This window comes from Jaculus jaculus, chromosome 16 (assembly GCF_020740685.1).
Source record: "Jaculus jaculus isolate mJacJac1 chromosome 16, mJacJac1.mat.Y.cur, whole genome shotgun sequence".
Taxonomy (NCBI): Eukaryota; Metazoa; Chordata; class Mammalia; order Rodentia; family Dipodidae; genus Jaculus; species Jaculus jaculus.
This window is the reverse complement of record NC_059117.1, coordinates 50765938-50782527: the sequence shown is the minus strand read 5'-3', so window position 1 is coordinate 50782527 and position 16590 is coordinate 50765938. Positions and strand designations below refer to the sequence as shown.

At 39.8% G+C, this 16590-nt stretch overlaps 1 protein-coding gene and 1 pseudogene across 1 annotated transcript in view; both read right to left on the bottom strand.

The window, feature by feature from the left end:
- The window catches only part of LOC101615125 (zinc finger protein 829-like), a 168230-nt gene that overhangs the window by 58357 nt on the left and 93283 nt on the right, over nt 1-16590 (bottom strand). The window lies entirely within an intron of this gene.
- On the bottom strand, nt 2983-4008 carry LOC101596197 (annotated as a pseudogene).

Genomic DNA, 16590 nt, shown 5'->3' with positions numbered 1-16590 from the left:
TTTTTTCTCAAAATAAAGGCATTAAGCTTCCTCAGCAAGTGGAGGTAAGCAGCTATGATTCCATCACTTGAGAAGACAACATGGAAGTTATTCCCCCTACCTTGTCTCACTTCCCTTTCCTCTTGTACCCACACTATTAGTGGTTCCTTTGGGGAGCTCTTAGATAATGAATCACACATGAACTCACATAAAGGACTCTCTCTTGGGAAACTAACCAAACATAGGCTATAAGACAATTATTTTATGAATGTCACAAATCATCCATGATAATAAGCGGTGGAGTTGTTGGCAACATAATTATTGTTGCCCAGATTTAAAAGATGGCTGCAGCTATGCAAAGATATGATCAATGTCACTAAGTACTATTTTAGAGTACTTAGCAAGACATATTGCTATGAAAGGACATAAGAGTGCACACTATGCGAAACATATCTAATAAAGAGACAGAAATAAAATGTGTGTCTGGTATAATTGAACGCTTATGTCCTCCAAAATTCATATACAGAAACCTTGAAGCCCCTGTCAGTATAAATACACTTGGAGGATATGTAAGGAGGTGCTGACTGAATGAGGAAATAAGATGAGTTCTTATTCCAACAGGGCTACAGCCTTTATGAAAAGAGGCAGAAACTCCAGAGTTTATTCTCATATGTCCCCCCCCCACCGTCTCTCTTTCTCTCCCTCACCCTCTGTCTCAAATAAATAAATAAAAACTTAAAAAGAAATGTAAATTTGAAATCCATATTTAAAATGATTTTTTAAAGCAAAAGAAAATAAATATTTGAACAACTTAAGGGAACAGAGAAAAAGTGAACAAAATCAACATTGGTAACCTGAAAATATGAACAAAATAGATAAGTGATTTTCTAGACTATCAAAGAATGAAGAATAGACTTTCAAGGTACTAAGATGAGAACTGAAGTGAAGGAACGTCACTGTCACAAAGAAGAGTAAAAGGGAACTATGAAGAACTGCACAGCAATAAACTTGAAAGCTGTTCTAGGCTAGGGAAATAGCCACAGGTAACCCAAACTTCCTTGCAAGGGCTTTTTCCTTGGGTTCACTTCCCTAGTGTCCACATAAAGCCAGATGTGCAAAGGTGACATATGTACTTGGAGTTCATTTGCAATGGCCAGAGGCCCTGGCATACCCATACACACTCTGTATGTGTGTGTGTGTGTGTGTGTGTGTGTGTGTGTGTGTGTGTATGCATCTATCACCTATCTATCTCTACCTCTACCTCAGTCCCTCTCTCTATAAATAGTCCTCTTTCTTTCTCTCTCAAATAAATAAATAAAAATAATTCAAAATAATATATAAAGTTGGGGATATATTTGGTATATAAAGACAGCTAAAGTAGTAAGAATCTATAATTGCAGCTCTTATGTACATCAAGATGGGAAATTCTCTCCACCCCATCTAGAAGCTCATTAGCCCTGATGCATTTACTCAGTGGTAAACAAGAGACCTTACCTCAAACAACAGGGAAGGTAAGGACTGACACTTACCTTCCTGTGCTGTCCTATGACCTCTACACTGCACCTTGGCATATGAACATTGGCTCTCTCTATGTCTCACTTTTACTAATGGAATCATAAAAATATTCAGCTATTTCAAACACTGGAGAAGAGAACCAAAGTGAAGATAGAATATATTGAAAACAATGAAGAAATTGGAAAATTAAATTCAATATTATCAATAATTACAAAAATTGTGACAGTCTAAACGACCCTAGAAAAAAGTAAAATTATGAGATAAGATACAAAAACAACAACCAATAATAGACTGTCAAAAAAATCCAAGGATAATCAATTAAATCTATAATCATGAAAAATTATATGCCATGCTAACACTAATCAAAAGAAAATTAGAGTGACTACATTAATATCAAACTACATGTTTGAACAAGGAAGGTTATAGTAAGAAACAATATTGTTTTGTAATAATTAAAGGTCAACTCACCAAGAACACAGTACAAAACAAAGTGCATGAGACCTTCAAAAAGTGAGGTCTGAACTGAAAGAAGAAATTTATAAGACAACAATTATATTAGAAAATTTAACTCCATTATTAATAGGATTAACACAGAGAAAATCAGAATGGCAATGTAACAGAAGCACTAAACAACTTATATTTTTAATATGCAATATGTATTTATTATACAATCAGTGTCTAGATATATGTCATTACAGTTTCATTACATAGCTGCCCCTTAAGGACACAGGGGGGAGGCACATCAGTCAGGTGGCCAGGCTGCCTTCAAACCCACTTCTAGGAAACATGTCAACTAAGTGTCTTCGATGGAATTATCTTTGACCTTATCTTAACATTTCTTTCCCAGTGTCACATCTATACCCATGTCACTGAGGTCTGCAGCACTGTCACTACACACAAAGTAGATGTGAGTTCTATTCTGTGCCAGCACATACCCTTTATATGGCAGATGCTTAAATATCAGCTAAAAAACAAGGAGCTTTTAAAATTAATTTTAAGTAAGCACACATGGCAACGGGTTTCATTATTGCATTTGGATAGTCGTTACATTTTGTTCTAATTTGTCCCTCTCTCATTGCCCTCCCCTGTGCTTCCTAACCCCTTCTGGCTGGCTCCCAAACACTCCCCACTTCTGTTTCCTGGTACATGTCCATTACCCTCTTTACCTCCTTCCTTAAGACCTCTTACTTCTTGAGGCCCTTTCTATTTCCACATATACACATATATACACACACACAAATGTAACTTCAAATCTAGGCTCTGCATATGAGAAAATATGCATTATTTGTCTGAGTCTGAGTTTTTGCTTAACATAATGGTTCCATTTCCATCTATTTCCCTAAAGGCAATAAATTTTGAAAATGTATGTGCTTTACCCAAAAGAGGTTTTATTTCTATAAGAAACAAGACCAGGAAATTATATGTAATAAAACTATAAGACTAGCTTCTACACACTACTTCCAGTTAGTTCCAATGCTCACAAAGGCCTCAAGTTATGACATAGCGGGTAATCCCGCCCCCTCGGGCCTCTGATAACTGCCGGAAAAGTCGCAAAATATTCAGGATGATATGAAATCTCTTGTCAGCTTTCAAAGTCGTGAACTCCTTTATGTCAGCTTCCAGTATGAAATAATGACCTTTAGTGTCTTTTGTTTCTTCATTAATAAACCTGTGGTAGAGATTTCTATTCACAGAATTCATAGATGCTTTTGGTTGATGCATGATCTTGTATTTACTAGCTACTGCCTTGTTGATTTCTTTAATAATATCATTAATTTGACAATAAGTTAAATGAGAGTTCATGTATGCAGGCACACCATTGAACACATCAGTACTTATAAATGGCATTTTTTTAAATAATTCTTTGTTCTTTTGAGGGTTTCCTTGTTGGGACAGGTTCTTCAACTTTGGTTCTTGAAGGTTAAGTTCTGATCCATTAACCAAGCTCTGGGTTGCTGCCACTTGAGGCAAATGGGAAGGAATGTTATCTTTGAGATGTTCCACATCTTTGAAATCTTCTTCAAGAGATTCACAGAATTCCTTCAATGAAGCACTGGTTTGTTCTTGATACTGGATTTCCAATTCAAATTCATTTAGAAGTTCATTTACTATAATGATTTCAGCTCCTATTTTACTTAATATATTCTTCAAGGCAGGTTCCTGGCCAAGATTTCTTTTTTTTTTTTTTTAATATTCTTTGTTCATTTTTTATTTATTTATTTGAGAGCAACAGACACAGAGAGAAAGATAGAGAGGGGGAGAGAGAGAATGGGCACGCCAGGGCTTCCAGCCACTGTAAACAAACTCCAGACACGTGCTCCCCCTTGTGCATCTGGCTAACGTGTGACCTGGGGAACCAAGCCTTGAACGGGGGTCCTTAGGCTTCACAGGCAAGCACTTAACCACTAAGCCATCTCTCCAGGCCCTGGCCAAGATTTCTTAATGACAGAGTTTTCTTAGTATTGCCTATCCTTTCATTAAATGAGAACGTAACTGTTCCAGATCTGAAGCCATCTTTTCAGTGTCTGTGGAGCTATGCTGGGCTGCATCCGAGCTGGCGCACACCAACACCAGACCCCCAGCCTGAGAGGACGGGGAACAAAGATCCCACTTGCTGCCACCCCACCAGAAACGTGAGGAGGCAGAATTCAGTGGCGGAAGTGAAATTCAAACTGCCCTGCACTAAACAACTCATCCGGATGTGGTCAGAATACCTCAACCAACAAAGAAGAGCAGGTAGTTTTGCCAGTGCATATGGAATATTCACCAAGACAGACTACAATGTAGGCCAGAAAACAACACTGAGACATTAAAAGAAATGCGGTCATACCAACTATATATTCTAACTATAAGAATTTCACCTTGAAATCAGTAATAAAAACATCAGGACATCTTCAAATTTTTGTAAATTAAATAACACACTTTTAAATAATCCATGAACCAAAGAGAATGTCACAAGACAGCTGGAATATATTCTGAATTGAATGAAAACACCCCACTCACAAAAATGGGGCAAAGAGATGAACAGGCAGTTCACAGAAGAAGAAATACAAATAGCAAACACACACTTAAGAAAAATGTTCATCATCCCTAATCAAATTAAAACAACTATGACCCCAATAAGGAGAGAAAACATCAAAAAATCAAATGAAAATAAATGCTGGTGAGGATGTGGAGAAGCAGGAAAACTCATCCACGGTTGGTGGGAATGTAGGATGGTACAACCACTTTGGAAAGCAATATGGAGACTCCTGAAAAAGCTGACTATAGAGATACCAACAGACCCAGTTATTCCCTTACTGGACATCTACCCTAAAACCTTCAAACCACAGGCCAGAGAGATTTGCTCAGCCATGTTTGTAGCAACTCAATTCGTAATAGCTAAGAGCTGGAATCAACCCAGATGCCCATTACTAGAAGAATGGATAACTAAGATGTGGCATATCTACACAATGGAATTCTATACAGCAGTAAGAAAAAATGACACAAAGAAATTTGAGGAAAATGGTTGAACCTGGAACAGATCATTCTCAGTGAACTTACCCAATCACAGAAAAAAAATTGCCACATAGTCTCACTCATCTATAACACCTAACCTGAATCTACCCAAGATACCTTACATACCCAGCCAGCATCTCATGGACTAGACACCAGGAGGAATGGGGAGGGAGGGAAGGGTATCAAAGGGGTGGGAAACACTAATCGAGACCCAAACGGCAATGGTACCATAAAATTCTACTTCCTAAAAGGCAGACCAAATGGCTGAACCTTCACCAGGCCCTTACAGGAAACACCTGAACTACAAGACACTGAAGAGGGTAGGATCAAGTCTATCCTAAATACTCTACATCTTCCCTCCCTCTCTCTCTCTCTCTCTCTCTCTCTCTCTCTCTCTCTCTCTCTCTCTCTCTCTCTCTTTCTCTCTCTCTCTCTCTCTCTGCTCTCTAACTCCTATATACTCCTATATATTAGTTACCTTTTTTCCTAATTTTCTTAGGGGGCATTGACCTGTAACTCCCAGTACCAGCATGGGGCTATCAACCACAATGAGCTTTTGATCAGAGAAACCTACAAGGTTTTCTAAAAGAATGACAGATTTCTATCAGAGTACTTGATGACCCACCAAAGGTTAGTGGTAAGACCCTATTGCCGAAGACACCATATGCAGCTGACACGTAAAATGGAACAGCATGGCTGGAAGCCACGAGAGAGTCAGTCCCCAGACAGTCAGCGTGTCTAGTGCCAGAAGGTGCTACGTGGGCGACTGGGGCAAATGAACAATATCTGCCCAAGCAACTCATGGCCCAACCTACTTAGTAGTAAATAACCTGTTGTGATGCCCACACAAGTGCAATAGTGGAACACAGCCATGGTGGGGAACCAACTGCTCTTGATTTGGCTAACGGATCCCCTCAGTGGTACGAGACCCATAGGTGGAGCTGGGAAACAAGTCAGAACCATATCCAAACATAAGCCCACTCTCCAATATCAAGCTACCATCAATCATGGGCTATAAGAGGGCCTACACCTATTAAACTCTCTATTAAAAAAAAGTAAGGGCTATTTCATTTGTCCTGGTGCTAACTTACTCTCCTTTGGAGAATCTGCTTCTCTTTTTCAGATAGATGCAAATCCTAAGGAGAGAGCCACCCCATCATACCTCAAAAGGGCCCTGGCTGAAACTAAGGAAAATTGGCAAAACAAGCAAGGGTGCTGCTTTCCTGATGAACTGGATACCAGCACAAGGGGCAAGGAGACCAACACAGAGAAAAATCAACACCTACCAAATCAGAGAGCCAGAGCCTCAGAGGCCCCCAACACCTTATCACTGAAGCAGACCAAAAATGAACCCAGGGAAATTTTGTGGAAGAGGGGGCAAAAAGAATGTCAGAGCCACATGTTGGGTCATGATATGCAGAGACATTTATCGTTATCAATAACTGTGGGCTAACTCCACAATGCACGACCCATATACCTCAACAAGGAGGGGCCAATAGGGAGGGGGTAGGTCATGGATGAGTCTAATAATGGTACCAAACTGCCTGTACTTGCAGAATAGAAAACTAATTATAAAAAAATCATACCACATGAAAATTACACAATATAGCTAAGTTAATATGTAAAGATAAATTTAAGATATGAAATGCTTTTGTTAGAAAAGTGGTCTCAAATCAGTGATTACTCCCATATCAGCAGAAGAGAAAACTAGAACAAGAAAAAGCAATAATAAGTAGAAACCAGTAAAACTGGGAACAGAAAAAGTATAAAGGAAATTGATTATACTAAAACCTGGCTTTTTGAAAAGATTAGTAAAATAGCTAAGCCCCTAGAAGACTGGTGATGGAAATGAGCACACATTACAAACAGAGTGAACATAAAGACATCACCATAGTCCCTGGAGGCACTACAAGAATAATAAGGACATTATTTATGTCAATGAAGTATACAACTAAACTAAAATAAAGAAGTTCCTTAAAGGAAATCAGTTATAAAACTTCACCCAATGCTGCATTCTTAGTGAGGGAGATAGACACTGAGGACACTCAACACCTACCAAAGCAGAGATCCAGAGACACAGAGGCTCCCAAGAGCCCTTCACTGAAGTAGATCTAAAATGAACCCAACATGGCTCAGGGAAATTCACTGAAGAGGGGGCGGAAAGATTGTTACAACCACAAATTGGGACATTATACACAGAGACATTGTCTCTTCCCCATAAATGATGGCTACCCCCACAATGCATGACCCACAATCCCCATGGGGATCACCGGCATCCCCAACAAGGAGGGTACCTTTGGAGGGGGGCACAGGGATTAAGGTAAGAATGGTACCAGCATATGCTGTTTACAATCTGAGTATATCCATAACTAATAAAAAAAAAAAAGCTCAAGCTGAAGTAGGTAATATGAATAATTCTACACCTATTAAATGAATTGAGTTGACAATTTAAATTCTCCCAACAGAGAAAACTCCAGGCCCAGATTACTTCACTGGGAAATTCTACCAAACAATAAAACCAGTACTACACAAACTCTGGCAGAAAAGACAAGTGGAAAGAAATGCTTGCCATCTCAGTTTATGGGGCCTGTATTACTCTGATAGAAATATTAGATAAAAAATAATCACAAAAGGAAAAAACTCTTGGGATCACTATTCCCCATTGGGCATGGACACAAATATTAGCAAATCAAATCCAGTGGTTCATAAATTTTAAATGAGAGATTCAGGTCTTGAATTGGGGTCTTTGATGCATTTGGAGTGGACTTTTGTTGATGAGAGGTACAGATCTGACATAGTTATTGTATGTGTGGATATCCAGTGTTCCCAGGACTATTTGTTGAAGATGATATCTCTGTTCTCCAATATGTGTTTTTGTCATCTTTATTAAAACTCAGGGGCTGAAGAGATGGCTTAGCTGTTAAGCACTTGCCTGTGAAGCCTAAGGACCCCGGTTCAAGGCTCAATTCCCCCCAGGACCCACGTTAGCCAGATGCACAAGCGAGCACATGCATCTGGAGTTCGTATGCAGTGGCTGGAGGCCCTGGCATGCCCATTCTCTCTGCCCCTCTCTCTCTCCTCCCCCCCTCTCTCTCTTTCTCTGCCTTTTTCTCTGTCTGTCCCTCTCAAAGAAATAAGTAAAAATAATTTTAAAAAACTTTAAAAAAATCAGGGGGCTGTCATGCTATGGGGTGATGTCTGGCTCTTCTATTCCATTGTTCTGCATGTGGTTTTGTGGCAGTATATGCTGCTGTTTTTGTCATTTTATTTTGTTTCTTGTTTTTGTCAAGGTAGTGTCACACTCTACCTCAGGCTGACCAAGAACTCACTCTCTAGTCCCAGGCTGGCTTTGAACTCACAGTGATATTTCTACCTCTCCTAAATGCTGGGATTAAAGGCATGCACCACCACACCTGGCAGTATATGCTTTTTATTATTATTATCATCATAGGCTCATAGTGTAACTTCACTTCAGGTATGGTAATACTTCAAGCAGTATTTTTATTTTATTTTTCTTTGGCTGTCTGAGGTATTTTGTACTTTCATGTAAATTTCAGGATTCTTTTTCCTATTTTTTTTTCTAAGGATGGTGCTGAAATTCTGATTGACATTCCATTGAATTTCTAGATTGTTTTTGGTAGGTAGCCATTTGATAAAAATACAAAGCTAGACATTAAATGAGACTCAAGATACATGTCAACTAAAAGCTTTATGTAAATCATGTAAGTATAGTTACTATACAAATGAAAAGGAAGGATTTGTAAGGTAGGATTTTTACTCACTCAATATTTATTGGTCGTAGGACTTGTGAATTCCTTCAGTGTGACAATCATATTATTATTATGTCTTTGGAAGAGTCCTTGAAAGATGCATAGTGATTAGCCATGCATGTTAAATAGCACAAATCAACTGATACAACTTCTAGAATCTTCTTTGAAACCATCTACAAAATGGTGATCAATAGAAGGGAGATTGTAGGAAACTAGACTGGACATGTGCTGATAACTGTTGAAGCTGATTTATTATACAATCCTCCCTACGTTTCATAGATTCAAAAGTGTCCATGAATTATGAGATAATGAAGTAATAGAACTGTCCCTTGACACATTCCTGAGAAGTACATTCTATTAAAGAACACCTTCCCATATAAACTTTGAAAGGAAGTCATTTGTTGTTTAAATACCACACATATACCTCTTTTGGTTTACTATGAAAACAGAAGCCTTGATATTTCATTATGAATGTTGACATATTTGTGGTAAACCAAGATGATACTTATTGATAACCTTTTCTGGTCTCATCCCAGGGAATCATTTTACAATTTTTTTCTTTGGTATATAAAAGGTACTATGCAAAGTTGCAGAAAAACAAAGCTGAAAGTAAACTGAAGAGTATCTTTCTGTTCTACTGTGCAGAAAACACTATGATGTGTCATTCCACAGAGAAATGTCATCATCATAATCCATTTGTAGATGAAGAAATAGGTAAGACAATTTGAATTGTGATGTGAGTGTGGGTTACTGTGTAAACAACTTGTTTATAAAGAAAAAATAAAATGCTAAATAATTTTGTGGTTTTCTACATCATAGGTCAGTGATATTTCTCAGTTAACAGATATATTTTAGGTTATAATGATGATCATGTAGTCTGTCACACCGTGTGTGTGTGTGTGTGTGTGTGTGTGTGTGTGTGGTCATTATTTACAGCTACTTAAAAATACTTTAAAAGAAGAAAAAAAAATCCTTGTTGTCAAGGTTTAGAAACATAGACTCTAATCTAAATTTGGCCCTGGGATAGACCTTAGCATGTCTCATTTTATTTCATCTGGAGTATTTCATTACAATCACAGCCATTGAGAGAACATCCTACCCCATCCCATGCTAATCACAGAAGCACATCATGAGTGGTCTTTCTGCCCTGTGATCACTTCTCTTCCCTGAAATGTACTAATAATGGCCAGAGAACAGGAGAATGCGGTGATGTTGAGTGGTAACCTGATCCATAAAGCATGAGTTCTCCAATTGCTTTGTAGAAAAAAACGTAGTTATCTCAATTAACCAACAGCTGCCCTCATTCAGTGGCTCCAGGAACAGCTGATAAAAGGACTCAATCCGGATTTTAAAACACATTAACTTCAGACAATAGAGGTAGGAATCCATTTTAAGTCCAAATTGTGCTTAAGATCTCTCAGAATTAATTGCATCAAAGGAAAATATGCTCTAAATTAAAACATATGCAGTAAAATAAAATGAATGTTTTTACCCCAGCATCTTCTAACTCTACACCTTACTTCTCTCTGAGCCCTTGAACAATCTGAGCGGAGGGGTTCCCTCAGCAGGGGGAAAATGAGAAATAACCAGTACTAGTGTCATATGTTTCTTTTTTGATTAATACTAAAATTGAAAACTATTTAATTTTACATAGTCCCCCCCACCACATTCCTTTGTCCCCTACCCTCTTCATTAAACCTCTTCTTTCCTACTGCTGGCCTTTTTACATTGATGTCTGTCTTTTTCCTTGCCCACCTTCACCATACAGGGAAACTTGATGATGGGCCTAATATTATGCAGGTCTTGTGCAGGTAAAAATAGCTGCTGTGAGGTCATGAATACAACCACGTTGTGCCCTAAAGACAGCTTTTCAAATCACTCATTCCCCATTGTGAACCACTGGAGAGTGTGATAGAGAGGTGTCATTGAGTACTGTGCAAGCACCTGTCACTACGTCTCAGAACATTGATGAGTTTTGACTCTTCCCAGAATTCATGGCCATCTGAAAAGAAAAAACTTCTCTAATAAAAAGCGAGAGCTGGGCGTGATGGCACATGCCTTTAATCCCAGCACTTGGGAGAAAGAGTTAGGTGGATCACCATGAATTCGAGGCCACCCTGAGATTACATAGTGAATTCCAGGTCAGCCTGGACTAGAGTGAGACCCTACCTCAAAAAAACAAACAAAAAGTCGGGCGTAGTGGCGCACGTCTTTAATACCAGCAGAGGTAGGAGGATTGCCATGAGTTCAAGGCCACCCTGAGAATACGTAGTGAATTCCAGGTCAGCCTGAGCTAGAGTGAAAACCTACCTCAAAAAAAAAAATAAAAAATAAAGTGAGAGAAACACTAATACAAAGGCATAAACATGAATGTTTAGAGGATAATTGTATTTGATGGGCATAATATAACCATGTAGTCGAACAAGTGTAGTAACCTCTCCCCTAGTGTTTGTAACCTTGTCAGCCAAAGGCTTTTGATAGGTTTTCAGTGCCAGCATGAATTCCCACCCATGGAACAGGCCTCAAATTGAATTAGAAAGCAGTTAGTTAGCCCCCCAAAAGACATGCTGCTATTGCAGATCTTGCCTAGGTGGCCCATTGTATCGCTTACAGGGTCCACTGCTGGTTACAAACATCGATGACTTTTCTCCCCCAGCAGGCTACATAGGACTTTCCAGCACTATGACTACCAGTCAGTGGGGAGGAGGATTCCAGTTAAGTTTTGACTTGATTTCTCAATAGCCTGCAACCAAAGTGTGCAGTGTCTTCAGAAAGAGGGTCTTGTGTTTCTAAGTCAATTGTAGAACCCAGAGCTGAAATAGTAGGTTTTTATTTGTAAAATCCAGGCTTACTGTGAATATAGTTGAGAATCCAAAGTGAAGTAAACGACATGTTATTTTCTGTACTAGTGGAACAAGTGTTAGAATAAAAGAAGAAAAGACATGGATTAAAACTGATGACAGCCCCTTAAGTTCATCTGGTTAATAGGAAAGAGAAATGGAGACAAAGGAGAATCTACTTTGAGAGACTCTCATCCCTGTTAGAACACAAGGACCCCAGCCTCTCAGCAGGCAGCATCCAGCCAATGTCGGCATACACTGAGCTTCACCTGTGCTAAGAACTGTTCAGAAGTTTTTCCACCTATAGGGCTCACAGGTCCCTCACAGCTTGATGCCACAGCAATAAAGATGTTCATGGCTACAGGAGATTGTTCAGCACAGTCCATACATGCTGGCAGACTAGAGCCCACTTAAGACTCCCTCCTCATGCTTGGTGCACACCATCCAGCAAAGAGGAAGTTGGGACCCTGATTCAGGGCATCACTTCTAAGCGTTGCGACCCAACCCCAGGCTGGTCTTGTTCCAGTGCCACTGCTCTACGCCTCAGCATTATGCTGCCTCTCAAAATTCATTTCCATCTCAAATTCCCACAATGATGCTGTGATGAAAACCAAGCATCTTCATTTGTCACAGCATACAAAGTTCCCAGTCTGCAACCTTCACATACCCAAAACTCCTATATGCAAGTTCTCTGAATTCCCACAACCACATACAGGAAATCAGCGCTGAAAATGTGAATCCATAACTCAGGCGTGATAATTGATTTAACCAAGGTCACCCAGACAGTAAGTGTCAGAGTCAGGAATGCAGCCCAGAGCTGGTTAATGCCAAGATGTTGTGCTTTTCCCTCACAGCAAATCTTCAAACACCTATGCACATGAAATTTAAGAAAATGAATCATATTTTTTTTTCAGTCAGCTGTTTCCTTTGGGTAAAGCAAATTGTCTGCTCACATAAATGCATGTCTATTACTCTTTAATTTCTTGGACTGCAACTAAAAATAAACTTAATTTTTTCAGCTTCTAATGCTTGTCTCTTACAAGTAAGTTGTCTTAATAGATTGGATTCCTGACCTTAAGTTGTCATTTGTACTAACTTCCCAGTACAGGATTCAGATATATAAATAATGAGAGAAGAAAAAAAGGGAGAGAGGAGTCAGAGAAAGAAGTAAATAGTGCATGATTGAATTCAGGGATAAAACAGATTACAAGTATCTGCCAAGAGTAGGTGGACTTCAAAAAATAATGCTATTAAATTGTAGTTGTGGATTTTACAAACTGATCTGTAGCATCTTTTGTGAGGCAAATCCTCCATACTCTTTTCCACAGGCATATCAGTTAGTGTTACTTAAACTCCACAGCTTATTTCAAGACCATGGGCAGTTTTTCTCTAGTTTCTCCATTAAAAGTGAATCGGCCTTCAACAGCGACCCCAAGTGGGCATACCTTGGAAGAACTGAAAAAATTTCCAATTTTCAAGAACTCCTTGTTGATACCTACAGTTACTTCTTTGTTAAGTAGCAACTGGTTTGTTAGGTAATAGATTTTGTCGTTGGCAATGGTAACCACAGGTTCTGTTCTTTGTTCTAACGACTGCGCTCCACGTGGCCAGGGGTGAGAGACTGACTAGGTTATAATGCGTGTTTCTTGGCCAGAGTCACAGCACACTTATTCCAGTAACTAGTAAGCCAGCCCGGGACAGACAGGCAGACAGAACCTGAATTCACCTCCTGAGCTCCGGAGCTCGCTTTTTCCACCTGAGCTCACTACATCTGCTCAGTTAGCTTTTCCCCAAACAGGGAGTGCTTACAAACCCAGTGCAAGCAACAAGATGCCATGCTAGTTAAGTGTTTATCTGGCAGGTTCTATCAGGCTGTCCCTGGGATCTTTTGTCCATTGCCTTCTGGGGAAATCTGTCAGGGTCAGAAGATGGTGTGGAAAGGCAGCTGCACTCTTCATTTTAAAGTCTGTAGGAAGTTTATGCTACTTCCTGGACCAACCCATTCCAGGAGATCTCATCATAAATCATCTAAACCATGCCTTCTCGTGATTTCTCTTATTTTTCTGACAAAGTCTGACTATTATAGATAATGAGGAGAGGAGAGGAATAGAGGAGAGGGCAGGAAGAGCCTGACTGGATGACAGAAAGAGCTGAGATAAATTACCCTTTTAGAATTGAAGCTTTATTCAGAGAGCTGTAATACCAGGCCACAGTTGGCATGGGTAAGGTTTGAAGGAGAGTGAAATAGAGAAGAGGGAGAAAAGAGAGAGGTAGAGAGAGACAGAAAGAAGGAGACAGACAACAGAGAAAGACTCTGGAAGGGACAAAGGGACCTCTCATTTTTATGGATTTCTGAGAGGTAGAGGGGAAACTGTGTTTCCTGAACTTCAACCTACATGCTGGGATGCTGGGAGCCACTGAGGCAATGGTGAGTAGCAGATGCAGATGCATGGTCCTTTGAGTTCTCTAAGCGGGGAGGCTGTTCTACGACCCCAACAAAGGCCTTGGTTTTCCTTGGCAAAAGAAAGTTGGTCTTGAGCCGGGCATGGTGGCACACGCCTTTAATCCCAGCACTCAGGAGACAGAGGTAGGAGGATTGCTGTGAGTTCGAGGCCACCCTGAGACTACAGAGTGAATTCCAGCTCAGCCTGGGCTAGAGTGAAACCCTACCTCGAAAGACAAAAAAAATAAAAATAAAATAAAATAAAAATAAATAAAAAACCACAGAAGGCTGCTCTTGTTTTCCCACCTGGTCCTAGTCCTAGGCAGCCAAGCCGCTTCCAGTGACCACATCTACATCCTAACAGCCCAGAACCGACAATGGCTTAGAACTGACGAAGATCCTCCTGCCTTCACCTTCTTTGTGTTGGGATTATAGCTGCATTTCACTATGCCTGGCCTTCTCTTGGTCTTCATCTATGTTCCTGCCACACTTTAATCTCACATAGGCCACAAGTATTTGTTAATACAAGGTAAAGTGGGCATGCTTCCTGAAGTACTTGGAAAACTAGAGAGACCTTTTTGCCTAAATATTGTTTTTTAGGAATTGCACACAGATGGTGATTCAAAGGCCATGGGGTTTTTATAGCCCACCACTGTGACAGACCAAAGAAGTGACATAAATGGCACCATTGCTCCCTCCTGGCACAGGCCTTCACTGCCTTTTTGCCTGTGTGTTTTGCTGGTAACCCCAAGGTCAGTGTGCCAGGCAGAACTCAGATCCAGTTCATACCAACACAGACCTTGTGTATCATTCCAACACCTTTGCTTGCAGACAAGCAGTGCACTCTGAGCTCCATGCTGCAAGCTCTCCAGGTACATTTGGCCACATAGACTTAGCAGCACAAACCTAAGTTCCCTTGGTATATTCCCCCAAAACTATACTTCAGAGTCTACTTCCAGATTTTCCAGTAAATTCAATTCCCATTTAGGGTAGTATGTACCCTCAACTCCTGCATTCAGTCTCTCATGAAGCCATTCAATAAAGAGACCAAGTTGCATTTGGGTGAGAGTTATATGTGATTAGTGTAAGGGATAGGATTTTATAATATAAAGGTTAGAGTTAGGGTTGATATTATGCTAAGATTAGGGATGGTGACATTTGGAGTTACATAAGGTTAGGGTTAGGGTTTTAGAGTTAGGGTTAGTGTTAGGATAGAATTGGTATTAGAGTCAGCATTAATGTTTTAGGGACAGGGTTAAGGTTGGTTTAGTTTTAGTATTACAGTTGGTGGTATTTGGTTAGGGTTAGGCTTTGCATATGGTTAATCTGAGGGTTACATATTGGTTAGGGTTTGGAATAAAGGGTTTAGGTTGGTTAAGGGTTATAATAAGGCTATAAGAAGGCTATAGATATGGTTAGGGTAGGGTTGGGGTTATGGATAGTGTAAGGTTTCCTTAGCATAAGGGTTAGAGTTTTAGGATGAGGATTAAAGCAGTTTTAGTGTCAAGTTAAGGTTAGGGTTTTAAATTTAAAACTTAGGATTACTGTAAGCTTAGTACTAGGGTTAAAGTTAAGAATTAGTATTAGAGTCAGGGTTAGGGTTAAGAGTTACAGGACGAATGTTTGGGGATAGGTTTAGAGTTAATGTTACATAGCGTTAGGGTTAGGGTTCAGTGTTAGGGTTACAATTAGGCTTAGGGTAGAAGTAGAGTAATGGTTATCACTAAGTTTACAGTTAGGGTTAGATGTTAAGCATTAGAGTTAGGACAGTGCTAGGGCTTCAGGGTTAGGGTTACAGTTAGGGTTTGGGTTGGTGTTAGTATTAGGGTCAGGATTAAGATTAAAGGTTGGTCAGTGATCCTCCTACTTGTGCCTCCTGAGTGCTGGGATTAAAAATGTATGTCACCATGCCTGGCTTTTTGTTGTTGTTGTTGTTCAGCATTTTTAGTTTTGTTATAAAAATGCACACACAGTGAATATTGTCCTTCCTTGGCTCTACTTGTGCCCAGCACTTGCTCTTGAGCAGCTTTCTCTGATTTGACCATCTCAAGGAGCTCCTTATATTGTTTCATGCAGTCCTTCTTTGTCCTTCCAGGAACTGTTTCAGCTGTTCCCCCACACACACCCCACTTTTCAGGTGTATTTACTGGGTATGTTTTCAAAGCTTGTTCCAAAGCTTCTGTTTTTCTGTTGTCCAAGGCATGCAGTCCATGCATGGATCTTCAAGTCATTCGGAAGGTGTTGTATTGTCAGCTTGGGATGCTATTCCATGTTCTTTTCTTTTAGATTTATCAAGGCCTTTTTGTAAATGTCATTTTTGTTTGTTTGTTTTTAGACGTAGGGTCTCACTCACTATGTAGCCTCAGGGAGGTGTCAAACTCACACTGATCCTCCTACCTCTGCCTCCCGAGTGCTGGGATTAAAGGTGTGTGCCACCAAAAAAAAAAGATTAAAGTTTGGATTGGAGTTAGGGTTAATAGGGTAAGGATTAGAGTTTAAGAGTTAGGATTATGGCAAGGTTAGGGTTAGGTTTAAGGTTATGAAT